At 47.6% G+C, this 17,222-nt stretch overlaps 1 pseudogene; it reads left to right on the plus strand.

Moving 5' to 3' along the window:
* Nucleotides 1-2,005: 2,005 nt before the first annotated feature.
* LOC100433023 (class I histocompatibility antigen, Gogo-OKO alpha chain-like) lies at nt 2,006-5,260 on the plus strand (annotated as a pseudogene).
* Nucleotides 5,261-17,222: the final 11,962 nt, after the last annotated feature.

A 17,222-nucleotide genomic window follows, 5' to 3' on the forward strand; every position in this document is an offset into this window, starting at 1 on the left:
GTAGTGAGCAGAGATCATCGGGCCACTGTACCCCAGCCTGGGCTACAGAGCGAGACTCCATCTCAAAAAACAAAACAACAACAACAAAAAAAATTAAGGGGCTGTGTATGAAAGATCGCTGATGAGCACCAGGAATTGAGCTCAGCCCTCCCAGTTCTCTACATTGACAGCTAGCCAGGAACAGGGACCTCAGTCTTACAACTGCAAGAAACTGCATTCTGCCACCTCTGTATAAGCCTGAAGGAGGATTCAAAATGAAAACACAGCTTTTGGAAGCCCAGAACAGAGATTCCATCCACATCTTGCCCGGATTTCTGACCAAGGAACTACAAGCAGATAAATGGGTGTTGTTTCGCCAGGCGTGGTAGTGTGCGAGTGAATTGATGAATTGATATACACACTAGTTGCATAAAATAAAATCTTTCTGAACTTTTTCAGTGTTTTACACTTTATAATTATCTGTGATGCAATTTATTACACTCATATTTCATTCAGTCAACAAAAATTAATTTAGTCCCTACAATGAACCAGGTATCCCTTCACATGCTCAAGTGCCTGACCCTCCAGAAGCTTCACAAGACCAAGGTGGAGACACTGGAGTGTTTTAAGTGGAGAAATGACACACTCTGACTCACAGGAGCAGGACCACTGTGAAAAGAACAGTTACGTAGCAGGTCATGGGACAGTGCCAGTGTCATAATTCACGAGTGACAGTGTGGTGGGGACTAAGGAGAGAGGAGGGCCTGAAGGATGAGAAGGATGGAGGGAAGGGCTGGAGAAGCAGGAGGTGAGGAAAAGGAGCAGAGGAAAGAATTCGAAAGCAGCAGAATTCTTAGGTTTAAATAGATTGTTTTATGGATTTTAATACATCCATCTACAGAGCCTAGCAGGATGTCATTGGCAGTTGTCCTTTAATACCTTATGTGGGTCTGCCTAAAAACTAATTTTTTATGTTAATCAGGTTTAAAAATTACTAAGTGTTCCTATAAAATATACGCAACAGTTAGAAGTGGATACTTCCTAAAAACAGGCAGTGCATGAGCACTAGTGAGGGGCATTGTGACTGCATTGAACAGTTGCAACTTTGAGGTGAATAAAGTCTGTACAGGCTCCTGGTTGCAACATATAGTAACACAGTGTGCTACCTTGTATTAGGAGATGTCCTGGACTCCCACAGAAACTCAGAGCTATGGAATGATGGCAAATTTAAAATATGACAAGCGGGAGTCGCAGGTACACTGTTTGGGAAAGTGAAACTTAGGAGCTTTCTGAGTCCTGTTGTAACGCTTTTGGACACATTTATACATCAAGGGGCCAAAGTCACATTTTTTACCTATTAGATTCCTGATCATTCAGGGGTTACCAAGTTTCTGCTACCCAATGTATTTAATAAACAAAGAGCAAACTGGTCTCTATTCTGTCTCATGCACTCAGGCGCAACTTTTCCCGATTTAAAAACAAAACAAACAAAACAAACAAACAAACAAAAACAGTCTCTACACTTCCATTCCCAGAGCAAGCTTACTCTCTGGCACCAAACACCTTGGGGTGAGTTTTCTTCTAGAAGAGTCCAGGGGGACAGGTTAGGAGTGGGAGGCAGGGAATCCAGTTCAGGGACAGAGAGTCCGGAGTGAAAAGTGAAGGGATAGGGATGGGGCCAATGCCGAGGGTTTCTCCCTGGTTTCTCAGACAGCTCCTGGGCCAAGACTCAGGGAAACATTGAGACAGAGCGCTTGGCACAGGAGGAGCGGGGTCAGAGCGAACTCCCACGGCCCGAGGCGTGGCTCTCAGGGTCTCAGGCCCCGAAGGCAGTGTACGGATCGAGGAGTCCTAGCCTTGGGGGTTCCCCATCTCCGCAGTTTCTCTTCTTCTCACAACCCGCGTAGGGTCCTTCTTCCTGGATACTCACGACGCGGACCCAGTTCTCACTGCCATTGGGTGTCGGGTTTGCAGAGAAGCCAATCACTGTCGTCTCGGTCCCGGTTCTAAAGTCCCCACGCACCCACCGGGACTCGGAGGATGTCCCAGACTCGGAGGATGGCGGTCATGGCGCCCCGAACCCTTCTCCTGGTGCTCTCAGGGGCTCTGGCCCTGACCGAGACCTGGGCGGGTGAGTGCAGGGTCTGGAGGGAAACGGCCTCTGCAGGGAGGAGGGAGGGGCCCGCCTGGCGGGGGCTCAGGACCCGGGGAGCCGCGCAGGGAGGAGGGTCGGGCGGGTCTCAACACCTCCTCGCCCCCAGGCTCCCACTCCATGTGGTGTTTCGACATCTCCGAGTCCCGGCCCGGCCGCGGGGAGCCCCGCTTCATCTCCGTGGGCTACGTGGACGACACGCAGTTCGTGCAGTTCGACAGCGACGCCGCGAGTCCGAGAGAGGAGCCGTGGGCGCCATGGATGGAGCAGGAGGGGCCCGAGTATTGGGACCGGAACACACAGATCTCCAAGACCCAGGCACAGACTGACCGAGTGAACATGCAGACCCTGCTCCGTTACTACAACCAGAGCTAGGGCGGTGAGTGACTCCCGCCCCAGGCGCAGGTCACGACCCCTCATCCCCCACGGACTGGCCGGGTCGCCCAGTCTCCGGGTCCGAGATCCATCCCGAAGCCGCGGGACCCCGAGACCCTTGACCCGGGAGAGGCCCAGGCGCCTTTACCCGGTTTCATTTTCAGTTTAGGCCAAAAATCCCCGCGGGTTGGTCGGGACGGGGCGGGGATCGCGGGACGGGGCTGACCGCGGGGGCGGGGCCAGGTTCTCACACCATCCAGACGAGGTATGGCTGCGAAGTGGGGTCGGACGGGCGCCTCCTCGCGGGTATGAACAGCTTGCCTACGACGGCAAGAATTACATCGTCCTGAACGAGGACCTGCGCTCTTGGACCGCGGCGGACATGGCGACTCAGATCACCCAGAGCAAGTGGGAGGCGGCCCGTGTGGCGGAGCAGCAGAGAGCCTACCTGGAGGGCGAGTGCGTGGAGTGGCTCCGCAGATACCTGGAGAACGGGAAGGAGACTCTACAGCGCACGGGTACCAGGGGCCACGGGGCGCCTCTCTGATCGCCTGTAGATCTCCCAGGCTGGCCTCCCACAAGGAGGGGAGACAAATGGGACCAACACTAGAATATCGCCCTCCCTCTGGTCCTGAGGGAGAGGAATCCTCCTGGGTTTCCAGATCCTGTACCAGAGAGTGACTCTGAGGTTCTGCCCCGCTCTCTGACACAATTAAGGGATAAAATATCTGAAGGAATGACGGGAAGACGATCCCTCGAGTACTGATGAGTGGTTCCCTTTGACACCCGCAGCAGCCTTGGGCCCTGTTACTTTTCCTCTCAGGCCTTGTTCTCTGCTTCACACTCCATGTGTGTGGGGGTCTGAGTCCAGCTCTTCTAAGTCCCTCAGCCTCCAGTCAGATCAGGACCAGAAGTCGCTGTTCCTCCTCAGGGAATAGAATTTTCCACGGAATAGGAGATTATCCCAGGTGCCTGTGTCCGGGCTGGTGTCTGGGTTCTGTGCTCTCTTCCCCATCCCGGGTGTCCTGTCCATTCTCAGGATGGCCACAGGCATGCTGGTGGAGTGTCCCATGACAGATGCAAAATGCCTGAATTTTCTGACTCTTCCCGTCAGACGCCCCCAAGACACATATGACTCACCACCGTGTCTCTGACCATGAGGCCACCCTGAGGTGCTGGGCCCTGGGCTTCTACCCTGCGGAGATCACACTGACCTGGCAGCGGGATGGGGAGGACCAGACCCAGGACACGGAGCTCGTGGAGACCAGGCCTGCAGGGGATGGAACCTTCCAGAAGTGGGCAGCTGTGGTGGTGCCTTCTGGAAAGGAGCAGAGATACACCTGCCTTGTGCAGCATGAGGGTCTGCCTGAGCCCCTCACCCTGAGATGGGGTAAGGAGGGAGATGGGGGTGTCATGTCTCTTAGGGAAAGCAGGAGCCTCTCTGGAGACCTTTAGCAGGGTCAGGCCCCTCACCTTCCCCTCTTTTCCCAGAGCCGTCTTCCCAGCCCACCATCCCCATCGTGGTCATCATTGCTGGCCTGGTTCTGCTTGGAGCTGTGATCACCGGCTGCTATGATATGGAGGAGGAAGAGCTCAGGTGGGGAAGGGATGAAGGGTGGGGTCTGAGATTTTTTCACTGAGGGTTCCAAGCCCCAGGTAGAAGTGTGCCTTGCCTGGTTACTGGGAAGTACATCCACACTCATGGGCCTACCCAGCCTGGGCCTTGTGTGCTAGCACTTACCCTTTTGTAAAGCACCCGTGACAGTGAAGGACAGATTTATCACCTTGATGACTGTGGTGATGGGACCTGATCCCAGCAGTCACAAGTCACAAGGGAATGTCCTTGCTGAGGACAGACCTCAGGAGGGTGGTTGGTCCAGGACCCACACCTGCTTTCTTTATGTTTCCTGATCCCACCCTGGGTCTGCAGTCACACATTTCTGGAAACTTCTCTGGGTTCCAAGACTAGGAGTTTCCTCTAGGACCTTAAGGCCCTGACTGCTTCCTGGCCTCTCACAGGACATTTTCTTCCCACAGATAGAAAAGGAGGGAGCTACTCTCAGGCTGCAAGTAAGTATGAAGGAGGCTGATGCCTGAGATCCTTGGGATATTGTGTTTGGGAGCCCATGGGGGAGCTCACCCACCCCACAGTTCCTCCTCTAGCCACATCTTCTGTGGGATCTGACCAGGTCCTGTTTTTGTTCTACTCCAGGCAGTGACAGTGCCCAGGACTCTGATGTGTCTCTTATAGCTTGTAAAGGTGAGACCCTAGAGGGCCTAATGTGTGTTGGGTGTTGGAGGGAACAGTGGATGCAGCTGTGCTGTGGAGTTTCTTTGCATTGGATGTATTGAGCATGCGATGGGCTGTTTAAAGTGTGACCCCTCACTGTGACTGATATGAATTTGTTCATAAACATTTTTTCTATAGTGTGAGACAGCTGCCTTGTGTGGAACTGAGAGGCAAGAGTTGTTCCCTCCTTCCCTTTGTGAAGAACTTGAAGAACCCTGACTTTGTTTCTGCGAAGGCACCTGCATGTGTCTGTGTTCCTGTAGGCATAATGTGAGGAGGTGGGGAGAGCACCCCACCCCCATGTCCACCATGACCCTCTCCCCACGCTGATCTGTGCTCCCTCCCCAATCATCTTTCCTGTTCCAGAGAGGTGAGGCTGGGATGTCTCCATCTCTGTCTCAACTTCATAGTGCACTGAGCTGTAACTTCTTCCTTCCCTATTAAAATTAGAACCTGAGTATAAATTTACTTTCTCAAATTCTTGCCATGAGAGGTTGATGAGTTAATTAAAGGAGAAGATTCCTAAAATTTGAGAGACAACATAAATGGAAGACATGAGAACCTTCCAGAGTCCACGTGTTTCTTATGCTGATTTGTTGCAGGGGAGGAGAGTAGATGGGGCTGTGCCTAGTTTGTGTTCAGGCCACCATGCGCTTTATGTGGTCACTGCTTGGCTGGGTCATCTTTGCTGCTCCATTGTCCTTGGCCCTTCAGTGGAACTTTTTCCCACCAAGACCTGTGATCACAGGGAGCAGGATGTCACCTAGGGCGGTCCCTGCATACAAATCTCCTTGTGGTATCAAGAGACAAATTTTTAGACCTGTCCAGCTCTTGCCCTCCTCCCAGGGTTCTTTCCTCGATTGTATTTTCCATTTTTCTCCAATCTTTTTAAAGGAACCAAATTCTGAAATTTGCAGAGAGGAGGGGTCCCATAGTATTTCATCGTAGGTAAGTTTCTGTTGGAACTCCTCTTCTGCTCTCCTACTCTTCTTCCTGCCTCAGTTGTTGTAATCCTAGTGCTGGCTCCAATCCAAATTCATGGATTTATAAAGCAGGGTCTAATTTACATTCATATGTGATTGGGAAATTGTACCCATAAGGCTAGGGTTATTGTTCTTGAAGAGAAAAATATGGTTTTGTGCTGCAGTGTGCAGGAGAGTTGGTACAGGAGGAGGGAGAGAGGGAGGACACACAAGGAGCCCTGGTGAGAAAATACACTGGCAGCATCGATGTCCATGTGAAATAATGTTCTTTAGCTGCCACAAAACAGCATTTGCCCTGAGGCTACATTAATAAAGATATTGGCTTTAGACTAGGGAGGTGCTCTACAGTGATCATTCATTAAAATGACATTTGTTGTCTGCTAGGGATATGACTGCTTTTGCATTTAGAAAGCATCATTAAAGTAAAAACAGAAAAATTTCTGGCGTTCTGGTGCATACGTTCTAGAGGCAAGCTTGTCCAACCCGCAGCTCGTGGGCTGAATGTGGCCCAGGACAGTTTGAATGTGAGGACTTTTTGCTTATCTGTGGCAGACCTGACCTGGAGTGAGTGCACCCACCTCCCTCAGGATCAGGAGTGAAAGCTTTAGGAACCCTCCTTTGCAGTGACCTGCAAAAGATAGAGGGCACGGTTACTGTAAGAACCCAGAGTAGCAGCCAAGGGGGCTCGACCCTCAAGGAGTTGTGAGGAAGGTTAATAAAAGGTGGTGTCCCACGGTCAGAACAGATGGGCAGCCAGCGAGGGCACTGCTTCATATCTATGCTGAGAATGCAAGAATTGAGGAGCAGGAGGCCGAGAGTGTTTGACCAAATACAAAGTCATGATCCTAGTCTCAATTCCTAAACTTCAGCCAAGCTTCAGATTCAGAATCCACAGTGGGGCTTACAGAGGCCAGGAAATAAACCTGGACACATTATGACCCACAGTGGGACCATTGGGTCCATAAACCCAGTCCTGGTTATCTCCCCCTTCTCCAAGTGCATAATTGGCCTTGATGCACTGGCAAAGGGAGTCACCCTCACACTACGTCCCTAGTCTGGAGAGTAAGGGCTTTCATTGTGCTGAAGCCCAAAGGGAATCCTCGAAAACTTCCCTCATCCCAGCCAAGCCAGAAGCAATATTGTGCCCCAGGGTGGGTCTTGTGGAGGGTACTGCAGGTATTGTAGGGGTAGCACTGCCGTTAGAGAGCTGAAGGATGCGGGGTGGTGTTGGGATTGCCTATTATCTCCATATAATTCAGCAATCTGTCCCTGAAGAAGCCTGATAAAGAATGAATGGAATTTCCCCAGACTTGACCAAGTAGGAGTCCTGATTGCAGCTGCCATGCTGGCTGGATATCACTGCTTGGGGAGATTAATAAGGCCTCAGGCACATGGCGAGCAGCTGTGGATCTGGTGAGTGCATTCCCTCCCATTCCATTTAGAAAATCGATATGGAATGATTCACATTCACATGGGATTTATAATACATTTATTGATAGCTTGCGTCAGGGCTACCTTAACTCCTCAACCATCTATAAATATCGCCTTAAGAGACGTGGACATATCAGACATCTCACAGAATACTAAATCTCTTCATTTCATTGGCAATATCACGTAGATCAGGATGGATGAGCAAGAGGAGGAAAGTATACTGAATTCCTTGGCAAAACGTGTGCACTACAGAAGGTGAAGATAAACCTTACAGAGCTTCAAGAGTGGCCACTGCAGTGAAGTCTTATGTGTCCAGTGGTTAGGGGCATGCAGGGCTGTTCCATCCAAAGTAAAAGACACACTTGCATCTTGCATCCTCACCAGAAGGAAGGAAGCACACTACCTGGTGAGCCTGTCTGGGTTCTGGCAACACCACATTCCACATCTAAGTATATTGCTTTGGCTCACACTCTGGGTGATAGAGGAGGAGGCCAGCTTTGAGTGGGGCCTGGACAGGAAAAGAAACTGCAGCAGACCCAGGCTGTGGTGCAGTCAGTCACCATCCCTCAGACCCCTGGTCCTGGAGGTGGCGCTGTGGGGAAAGATGCAGGATGGAGCTGAACCAAGCATCAGTGGGAGAGTCAGAATGGAGGGCCTGGGGTCAGGAGTCAGGCCATGGAATCCACAGTAGGAAAATAAGCTCCCTGTTAGAAGCAGTTTTTAGGATGCTACTGGCCGTGTTAAGATACAATGCTTGAGCATGGGACACCAAGCAGCCATGTGATTCCAAGTGCCCGTGTGTATTGGCTTCTATGTGACCCACAGAGTCATAGATTGGACAGGCCCAGCGGCACCTATCATGAGATGGAAATGGTCCATGTAGGTTGAGCCTCAATTCCATGTTAACACCCACAGAAAACACCCAGCCCTGATGTGGCCCTGAATAACCAAACAAATTGAAGATAAATTGAAGTTAGCCAGCCCATATCACGGATCAGCCCAGGTCTGACAGGAAGGACTGATAAGTGGATAACCACAGTGGCGGCAGGAATGAGGCTACAAGTGGGTCCAGCAGCACTGACTCCACCCTACCAAGCACCATCTGGCTTCTGCTTCCTCTGAATACTCTGCCTGTGAGCATTACAGACAAATGATGGGCCCCATAGGGCACTATTTCTTCAGGTAACTGACCAGCCCCTAAGTGACAAGTTGAACAGCTTGAGCCCCATCTATCCTGGAAGGGCCAGGGGTTCATCTCACAGGGATAGGCACCTATTCGATGCGGTGTGGTTTTCCTCTCTGCTCTGAGACCCTCAGCCAGCATCACTATCGGCATTCCTGATCCACTGGCTCAGAATTTCAGTACATTATCTGCCCTCGGGACACACCTCAGAGGGAAGGGGATGAAGCGTGGGCCATGACCAGGGGATTCCCTGGTCATATTACCACCTGCACCTCCCAGGGGCTGCCAGCCACACAAAGTCATGGACAGGTCTCTACAGGCACAACTCCATACCAGTTTAGATGAAACCCTCTGAGGAATGGGTGCCATCTTTCAGGATGTGGTGCTTGCATTGAATCAAACATGTCTCTATTGTGCTGTGTTCTCAGAAGAATGTATGGGTCCAAAAACCAAGAAGTCAAAGCCGGTGTGGCTCCATGTCTCATCCCTTATATTCATCCCCAGGGTGATTTTGCACTTTTTATCTCCAAAATCTGAGCTCTGCAGGGTAGGAAGTCCTGGTTTTCCAAAGGGGGCACCCTGGCAAGGAGACAAATGAGAGTCCATGGAACTACACATTATGGTTGCCTCCAGGGAAGTTTGAATAGAATGTTCCCAGAGACAAGCAGGTGAGAAGAGGAGGCAGGGCTGCTATCACACAATGAGGGGAGCAGAAGTGTGTGGAAACCACAGGTCCACTTGGGGACCTCCTGGTTCCCCTTGTCCCATTGTTAGGTGTGAGCAGAAGCATCCAGAAACTCAGCCTGAGAGAGTTTCATATTCAAGAGCCCAGACCCTCAGGAAGGAAGGATTGAGTCACACTCCTGGGTAATCTCGTAAGGCTGTGCTCCTGTGCTCTAACATCATCAGTAGAATTGGTGCAGAGGCCCTGCTTCCCATGGGCAGTTCCCAGCCAGTGACCAGTCACAGCAGGCACACTAAGGCAGGTCATTCCTCGGAGACACAGGACTCCTCTGATGGCCAGCTGTGGCTGGAGGACTCCTCCATGGCCTTGCTCAACCCGCCTTAGATTTCCTGTGTTCTAGGATGTGTCGAAGAAACCTCGTCTCCTTCTGTCCAGCACAAGGGGTCACACTTGCATTGTGGTCTGCCACCTTTTCCAGGGATTTCTGTCTCACTTCCCATATTCCCTTACAGGTGTGTTCCCTCATAAAATACCACGGAGTTGAAGCTCATCTTGGCATCTGCTCCTTGGAGGACTTGGACTAAAGATCATTTCCATCTGCACACCAACAACCCTTACTTATTCCAACTTGTAAAATCCTTCTCTTTATCCAACTTCTGCCACCCCCATAGAATTGATTTTGCTTGGTTTGTAGTATCTCTTTGAGTTAACAGGTATTTTTTGTTTTAAGCCACTAAATCTTGAGGTAGTTTGTGACACAGCAGTTAATAACTATTAAGGCTTTCTTAAGATTCTATTATTCTATGAATAGTATCTGTATCTCTTTTAATTTCTTGCATTTTATTAATGTTAGCCATACTTGCTGTTTCCAGTCCTTTCCCTCTATTCTTTATTGAAAATTTTCATTTCACCTTTCACTGTCCTTCCTTCCTTTTTCCCTCCTTTTCTCCCTCAGAGCTTTCTCCCTCCCTCCATTTTTTCACAAACTCTATGTGGTTAGGCTAAAAGGAAGCATTATTTTAATCTTATGCTAAAAGTATAATGCCATAAATTACAGGATAAAAGTAAAGAAAAGGAAATTATTAATGGAATATGAAAAAATGCTTAGGGTGATTCTGTAGCCAACACAGTGGCTTTTAACATTTAATCTCCACCTTCAACTGAGTGTTTTCATAACACCTGAGCAACATGAGTTCTTTCCCATTCTTGGTAGAAGCACTTGGGAAATCAATTAGCCTTATCTAGTATGATTAATATCTATACATCCCACCATCTGCTCCTGATCATACACTCTGGGGATATTCTTGGCTATGTGTCCAGGAGACGTGTTCACCAATGTTTATGGCAAAAACTGGAAACAATCACATATATATCAATGGGAATTAACAAAATTGTCATATAATCATAAAAAGTAAAACTTTAGCAGTAAAAATGAATGAAGGGGGTCACGGTGGCTCACGCCTATAATCCCAGCACTTTGGGAGGTCAAGGTGGGAGGGTTGCATGAGATCAAGAGTTCGAGACCAGCCTGTAATCCCAGCACTTTGGGAGGCCGAGGTGGGCGGATCACGAGGTCAGGACATAGAGACCATCCTGGCTAACATGGTGAAACCCCATCTCTACTACAAATAGAAAAAAAAAAATTAGCTGGGTGTGGTGGCAGGCGCATGCAGTCCCAGCTACTCGGGAGGCTGAGGTAGGAGAATGGCATGAACCTGGGAGGCGGAGCTCGCAGTGAGCCAAGATGGAGCCACTGAACTCCAGCCTGGGCGTCAGAGCCAGACTCAGTCTCAAAAAAAAAAAAAAAAAAAAAAAATAGTTCGAGACCAGCCTGACCAACATAGTGAAACCCATCTCTACTAAAAATACAAAAATTAGCCTGGCTTGGTGATGGGCGCCTGTAATCCCAGCTACTCGGGAGGCTGAGACAGGAGAATCGCTTGAACCCAGGAGGCAGATGTTGTAGTGAGCTGAGATCATGCCCCTGCACTCCAGCCTGGGCAACAAGAGCAAAACTCTGTCTCAAAAATAAATAAATAAATAAAATAAAATAAAATAAAGAATTAAAAGGAAAAGCACCCTCCCACTTCAGAGACAACTCTCCTACACATAATGTGCATGCCAGAAGAATACATATAGAGTGAGTTCTCTGTATGGGGAAGTTAAAAAAAAAAACAGGTCGGCCAGGTGCAGTGGCTCACGCCTGTAATCCCAGCACTTTGGGAGGCCGAGGCGGGCGGATCACGAGGTTAGGAGATCGAGACCATCCTGGCTAACACAGTGAAACCCATCTCTACTAAAAATACAAAAAATTAGCCGGGCATGGTGGTGGGTGCCTGTAGTCCCAGCTACTCAGGAGGCTGAGGCAGGAGAATGGCGTGAACCCGGGAGGCGGAGCTTGCAGTGAGCCGAGATCGCACCACTGCACTCCAGCCTGGGCGACAGAGGGAGACTCTGCCTCAAAAAAAACAAAACAAAAAAAACAGGTCAAACTGCTATTTGGGTATATATATACTTAATGTAAAAATCTTTAGTGACAATGCAAAGGAATAGTAAATACAAGACTCAAGATATAGGTTCCTTTCAGGGGATAGGATTGGACAACAGTCTAGGGTGGCTTCATAGGTTCTGTTTCTTATGCCAGGAGGGGATGTCCAGGTAGTTAGTTACTTGATCATAAAAGTTAATTAATTAATTTATTTATTTATACATACTCTCACTCTTGTCACCTAGGCTGGAGTGCAGTGGTGTGATCTCCACTCACTGCAGCCTCCACCTCCCGGGTTCAAGGGATTCTCCTGCCTCAGCCTCCCGAGTAGCTGGAATTACAGACACGTGCCACCACTCTTGACTAATTTTTGTATTTTTAGTAGAGATGGGTTTCACCATGTTGACCAGGCTGGTCTCAAACTCCTGAACTCAGGTGATCCACCCACTTCGGCCTACCAAATTGCTGGGATTACAGGCATAAGCCACCTCTCCTGGCCCACAAATCTTTAAAGTGGCATTTTTCAAAATGCACCTTGTGTGCCTTTCCTGATTGATTATTTGGAAATGAAAGAGAAAAGAAAATACCAAAGTTCATCACAAGGATCCTTTGCAATAACTACTCATGGTGAAACAAAGCCACAGCCGGCCGGGCACGGTGGCTCACTTCTGTGATCCCAGCACTTTGGGAAGTCAAGGCCCATGGATCACGAGATCAGGAGTTCAAGACCAGCCTGACCAACATGGTGGAACCCCGTCTCTATGAAAAACACAAAAATTAGCTGGGCATGTTGATGCACACCTCTAATCCCAGCTACTCAGGAGGCTGAGGCAGAAGAATCGCTTGAACCTGGAAGGTGGAGGTTGCAGTGAGCTGAGATTGTGCCACTGCACTCCAGCCTTGGCAACAGAGGGAGACTCCATCTCAAAACAAACAAACAAACAAACAAACAAAAAACCACAGCCAATTGTAAGGAGCCATGTGACACAGAGGACCAGGATGCCATGAAAAATAGCCTTGGCTAGAAATAGGTCATTTGATCCTTGGCTAATTGGCAACTCTCTACATTCTCTGATATACAATGTTCAATCTGATGTGCAAGGCAATTGTATCTTGCAAAGAATTTAAGAATTTGAAATGTTGCTCACATTTTACCACACATACAAGTGAATTAAACTTTTACGGAATAGTAAAAAAGCATTGTTGAGCTAAATAAATTAAATGAAAAGACATAAAGGAATAACTAGTGATGAAATAGCAATAAGAATGGAAAACACGAAAGAGCTGCTTTTAAGGCAACGTTAGAAGCACAAAATAACTGCATTTTTCAGAATCATACTGGAGTCCAAATAACTTCTACCACATCTAATTAAAAAACATAGTGAAAGATGTTAAACGGACCACAGGATGCACACTGAATACCCAGTAATTGAAAAATCTTTTTCCTAGATTGAAGCCAACCATTTCCGCCTACCACATCAAACCAAATCATTGTCATGATGCTAAGCTAGTGTATAGACAGAGATATGAGACTCACATTTTTCTAATTGCAAAGCACCCTAATTAAGCAAATATTTTTGTAGATGCTTGAGTCAGAAAATTGGCATTTTGGGCATTCTTAAACTGAATTAGAAACTTCTGAGGAAAAACAAAGGTAGTTATGATTATAAAGGCATTAGTATAAGGCACCAAAGTTTCGGGACTCTTTGATCTAGCTACTGCATTTTCTCAACTTTGTTGCAGCTTGTCAAAGAGAACATTAATATTAGAGGCATTTACAAAAAAATCTGACATATTGTTATATCTCCTTTCTTTGTCTCAAATTTTTAATCACTACTTTACAAAAAAGAATTTTAAAGTATTAAAGAAAATTAGTCAGATACAAGAAGTATTTGATTTACAAAATCCTGAAACAATAAGTTAATTTTGCTTTTAACATGCATATACATTCTTTGATATTCCTCCTTTCCAGAGGTACAGCTTCATTCCCTCCCTGTGAGTGTGGACTGGACTTAATGACTCACTTCTAACTGATAGAGTAATGCTGTCATAATAGTCTGTGACTCTGGGTGTAGAACATAAGACTTACTGCAGCTTCTACTTTGGTTCTGTCTTTCTCTGGGATCATAACCCCTGGGGGAAGCCAGCTGCTGTGTCATAAGCAGGCCTGTGGAAAGGCCCATGTGACTAGGAGTGAGGCCTCCTGGGACCAGACAATAGGAACCTGAAGCCTCTTCCAACAGCCATGTGAGAGATTCTTCTTTCTTGTGAATCCTCAGGCCCATTTGAGCCCTCAGACAATTTAGCCCTGGATGACAACTGGACTGCAACTTTGTGAGAGGCCCTGAGCCAGAAGCACTCAAAGAAACCTCTCCTGGATTCCTGACCGTTGGAAACTGTGCCAGATGACAAATATTTGTTGATTTGGGCTGCTAAGTTTTAGCTGACTTGTCATTGAACTTTTTCATTTGATCTAAATTCATTATAAGCTATTAAACACGTCATTTGCTTTTAATACTTAAGAAAAATTTCCATGGCTATATAAGATATATTTTATTATCATTAACAATGATCTATTTTTTGATCTTCAATTTGTATGTTCTATTTACACACAAAAGGAAGATCCAGGCTCTGCTAGGCTGATTCTATGATGACACCCCAATAACCACCCTTGGTTACTCAGGTTACCCCAGTTACTCAGTTGACACTAATGCAGAAGCTGCTGTGAAGGGGTTTTGCAGATATATTTCAGGTCCCCTGTCAGTTGGCTTTAAGATGGGGATTATCCTGCTGGGACTGTCCGAATGAGTTAAGCTCTGAAAAGGACTGGGTTCTTCCTGAGAATAGAGACTCACAGTGTGAGATGGACTCAGTGTGAGGGGCTTCCTCCACTGTGGGCTTTGAAAATGGTGGGATCATGGGGAAAGAACACTGGTGGCCAATAGGAATTAGAAGCCCTCCCCACTGTCTACTCTGTTAGCCCAAAGGAAACAGGGACCTTCGTCCTACAAAAATTGCCAGAAACCGATTTTTGCCAACAAGCTCTATATAAGCTTGTGGGAGAACCCCAGTCTTAAGATGAGGATGCAGCTTTGCGAAACCCTGAACAAAGAATCTCTCACACTAGGCCTGGATTTCTGATGAAGGACATCTAGGCAAATAAATGGGTGCTGTTTTAAGCCACTAAGTTTGAGGTAATTGGTTATGTACTAACAGAAAATTAATGATCAGATTCAATAGCTAAACAGGGGGGGAGCCAAGATGGCCGAAAAAGAACAGCTCCAGTCTACAGCTCCCAGCGTGAGCGACGCAGAAGGCGGGTGATTTCTGCATTTCCAACTGAGGTACCGGGTTCATCTCACTGGGGAGTGTCAGAAAGTGCTTGCAGGACAGTGGGTGCAACGCACCGAGTGTGAGCCGAAGCAGGGTGAGGCATCACCTCACCTGGGAAATGCAAGGGGTCAAGAAATTCCCTTTCCTAGTCAAAGAAAGGGTGACAGATGGCACCTGGAAAATCGGGTCACTCCCACCCTAATACTGTGCTTTTCCAGCGGTCTTAGCAAACGGCACACCAGGAGATTGTATTCCATGCCTGGCTCGGAGGGTCCTAAGCCCACGGAGCCTCGCTCACTGCTAGCACAGCGTCTGAGATCAGACTACAAGGCGGCAGCGAGGCTGAGGGAGGGGCGCCCGCCGTTGCCGTGGCTTGAGTAGGTAAACAGAGCAGCCAGGAAGCTCGAACTGGGTGGAGCCCACCACAGCTCAAGGAGGCCTCCCTGCCTCTGTAGACTCCACCTCTGGGGGCAGGGTATTGCCAAACAAAAAGCAGCAGGACACTCTGCAGACTTAAATGTCCCTGTCTGACAGCTTTGAAGACAGTAGTGGTTCTCCCAGCATGCAGCTGCAGATCTGAGAACAGACAGAGTGCTTCCTCAAGTGGGTCCCTGACCCCCAAGTAGCCTAACTGGGAGGCACCCCCCAGTAGGGGCAGACTGACACCTCACACGGGCCAGGTACTCCTCTGAGACAAAACTTCCAGAGGAATGATCAGGCAGCAACATTTGCTGTTCACCAATATCCGCTGTTCTGCAGTCTCTGCTGCTGATACCCAGGCAAACAGGGTCTGGAGTGGACCTCCAGCAAACTCCAACAGACCTGCAGCTAAGGGTCCTGACTGTTACAAGGAAAACTAACAAAAAGAAAGGACATCCACACCAAAACCCCATCTGTACATCACCATCATCAAAGACCAAAGGTAGATAAAACCACAAGGATGGGGAAAAAACAGCAGAAAAACTGGAAACTCTAAAAATCAGAGTGCCTCTCCTCCTCCAAAGGAACACAGCTCCTCACCAGCAATGGAACAAAGCTGGACAGAGAATGACTTTGACGAATTGAGAGAAGAAGGCTTCAGATGATCAAACTTCTCCGAGCTAAAGGAGGAAGTTCAAATCCATGGCAAAGAAGTTAAAAACCTTGAAAAAAATTTAGACGAATGGCTAACTTGAATAACCAATGCAGAGAAATCCTTAAAGGACCTGATGGAGCTAAAAACCAAGGCACGAGAACTACGTGACAACTGCACAAGCCTCAGTAGCCGATTCAATCAACTGCAAGAAAGGGTATCAGTGATGGAAGATCAAATGAATGAAATGAAGCGAGAAGAGAAGTTTAGAGAAAAAAGAATAAAAGAAAAGAACAAACCTCCAAGAAACATGGGACTATGTGAAAAGACCAATCTACATCTGATTGGTATACCTGAAAGTGACGGGGAGAATGGAACCAAGTTGGAAAACACTCTGCAGGATATTATACAGGAGAACTTCCCCAATCTAGCAAGGCAGGCCAACATTCAAATTCAGGAAATACAGAGAATGCCACAAAGATACTCCTCGAGAAGAGCAACTCCAAGACACATAATTGTCAGATTCACCAAGGGTGAAATGAAGGAAAAAATGTTAAGGGCAGCCAGAGAGAAAGGTCGAGTTACCCACAAAGGGAAGCCCATCAGACTAACAGCGGATCTCTTGGCAGAAACTCTACAAGCCAGAAGAGAGTGGGGGCCAATATTCAACATTCTTAAAGAAAAGAATTTTCAACCTAGAATTTCATATCCAGCCAAACTAAGCTTCATAAGTGAAGGAGAAATAAAATCCTTTACAGACAAGCAAATGCTGAGAGATTTTGTCACCACCAGGCCTGCCCTAAAAGAGCCCCTGAAGGAAGCACCAAACATGGAAAGGAACAACCGGTATCAGCTACTGCAAAAACATGCCAAATTGTAAAGACCATTGAGGCTAGGAAGAAACTGCATCAACTAACGAGCAAAATAACCAGCTAACATCATAATGACAGGATCAAATTCACACATAACAATATTAACCTTAAATGTAAATGGGCTAAATTCTCCCATTAAAAGACACAGACTGGCAAATTGGATAAAGAGTCAAGACCCATCAGTGTGCTATATTCAGGAAACCCATCTCACGTGCAGAGACACACACAAGCTCAAAATAAAGGGATGGAGGAAGATCTACCAAGCAAATGGAAAACAAAAAAAGGCAGGAGTTGCAATCCTAGTCTCTAATAAAACCAACTTTAAACCAACAAAGATCAAAAGACACAAAGAAGGCCATTACATATTGGTAAAGGGATC

This window comes from Pongo abelii, chromosome 5 (genome assembly GCF_028885655.2).
Source record: "Pongo abelii isolate AG06213 chromosome 5, NHGRI_mPonAbe1-v2.0_pri, whole genome shotgun sequence".
NCBI lineage: Eukaryota > Metazoa > Chordata > Mammalia > Primates > Hominidae > Pongo > Pongo abelii.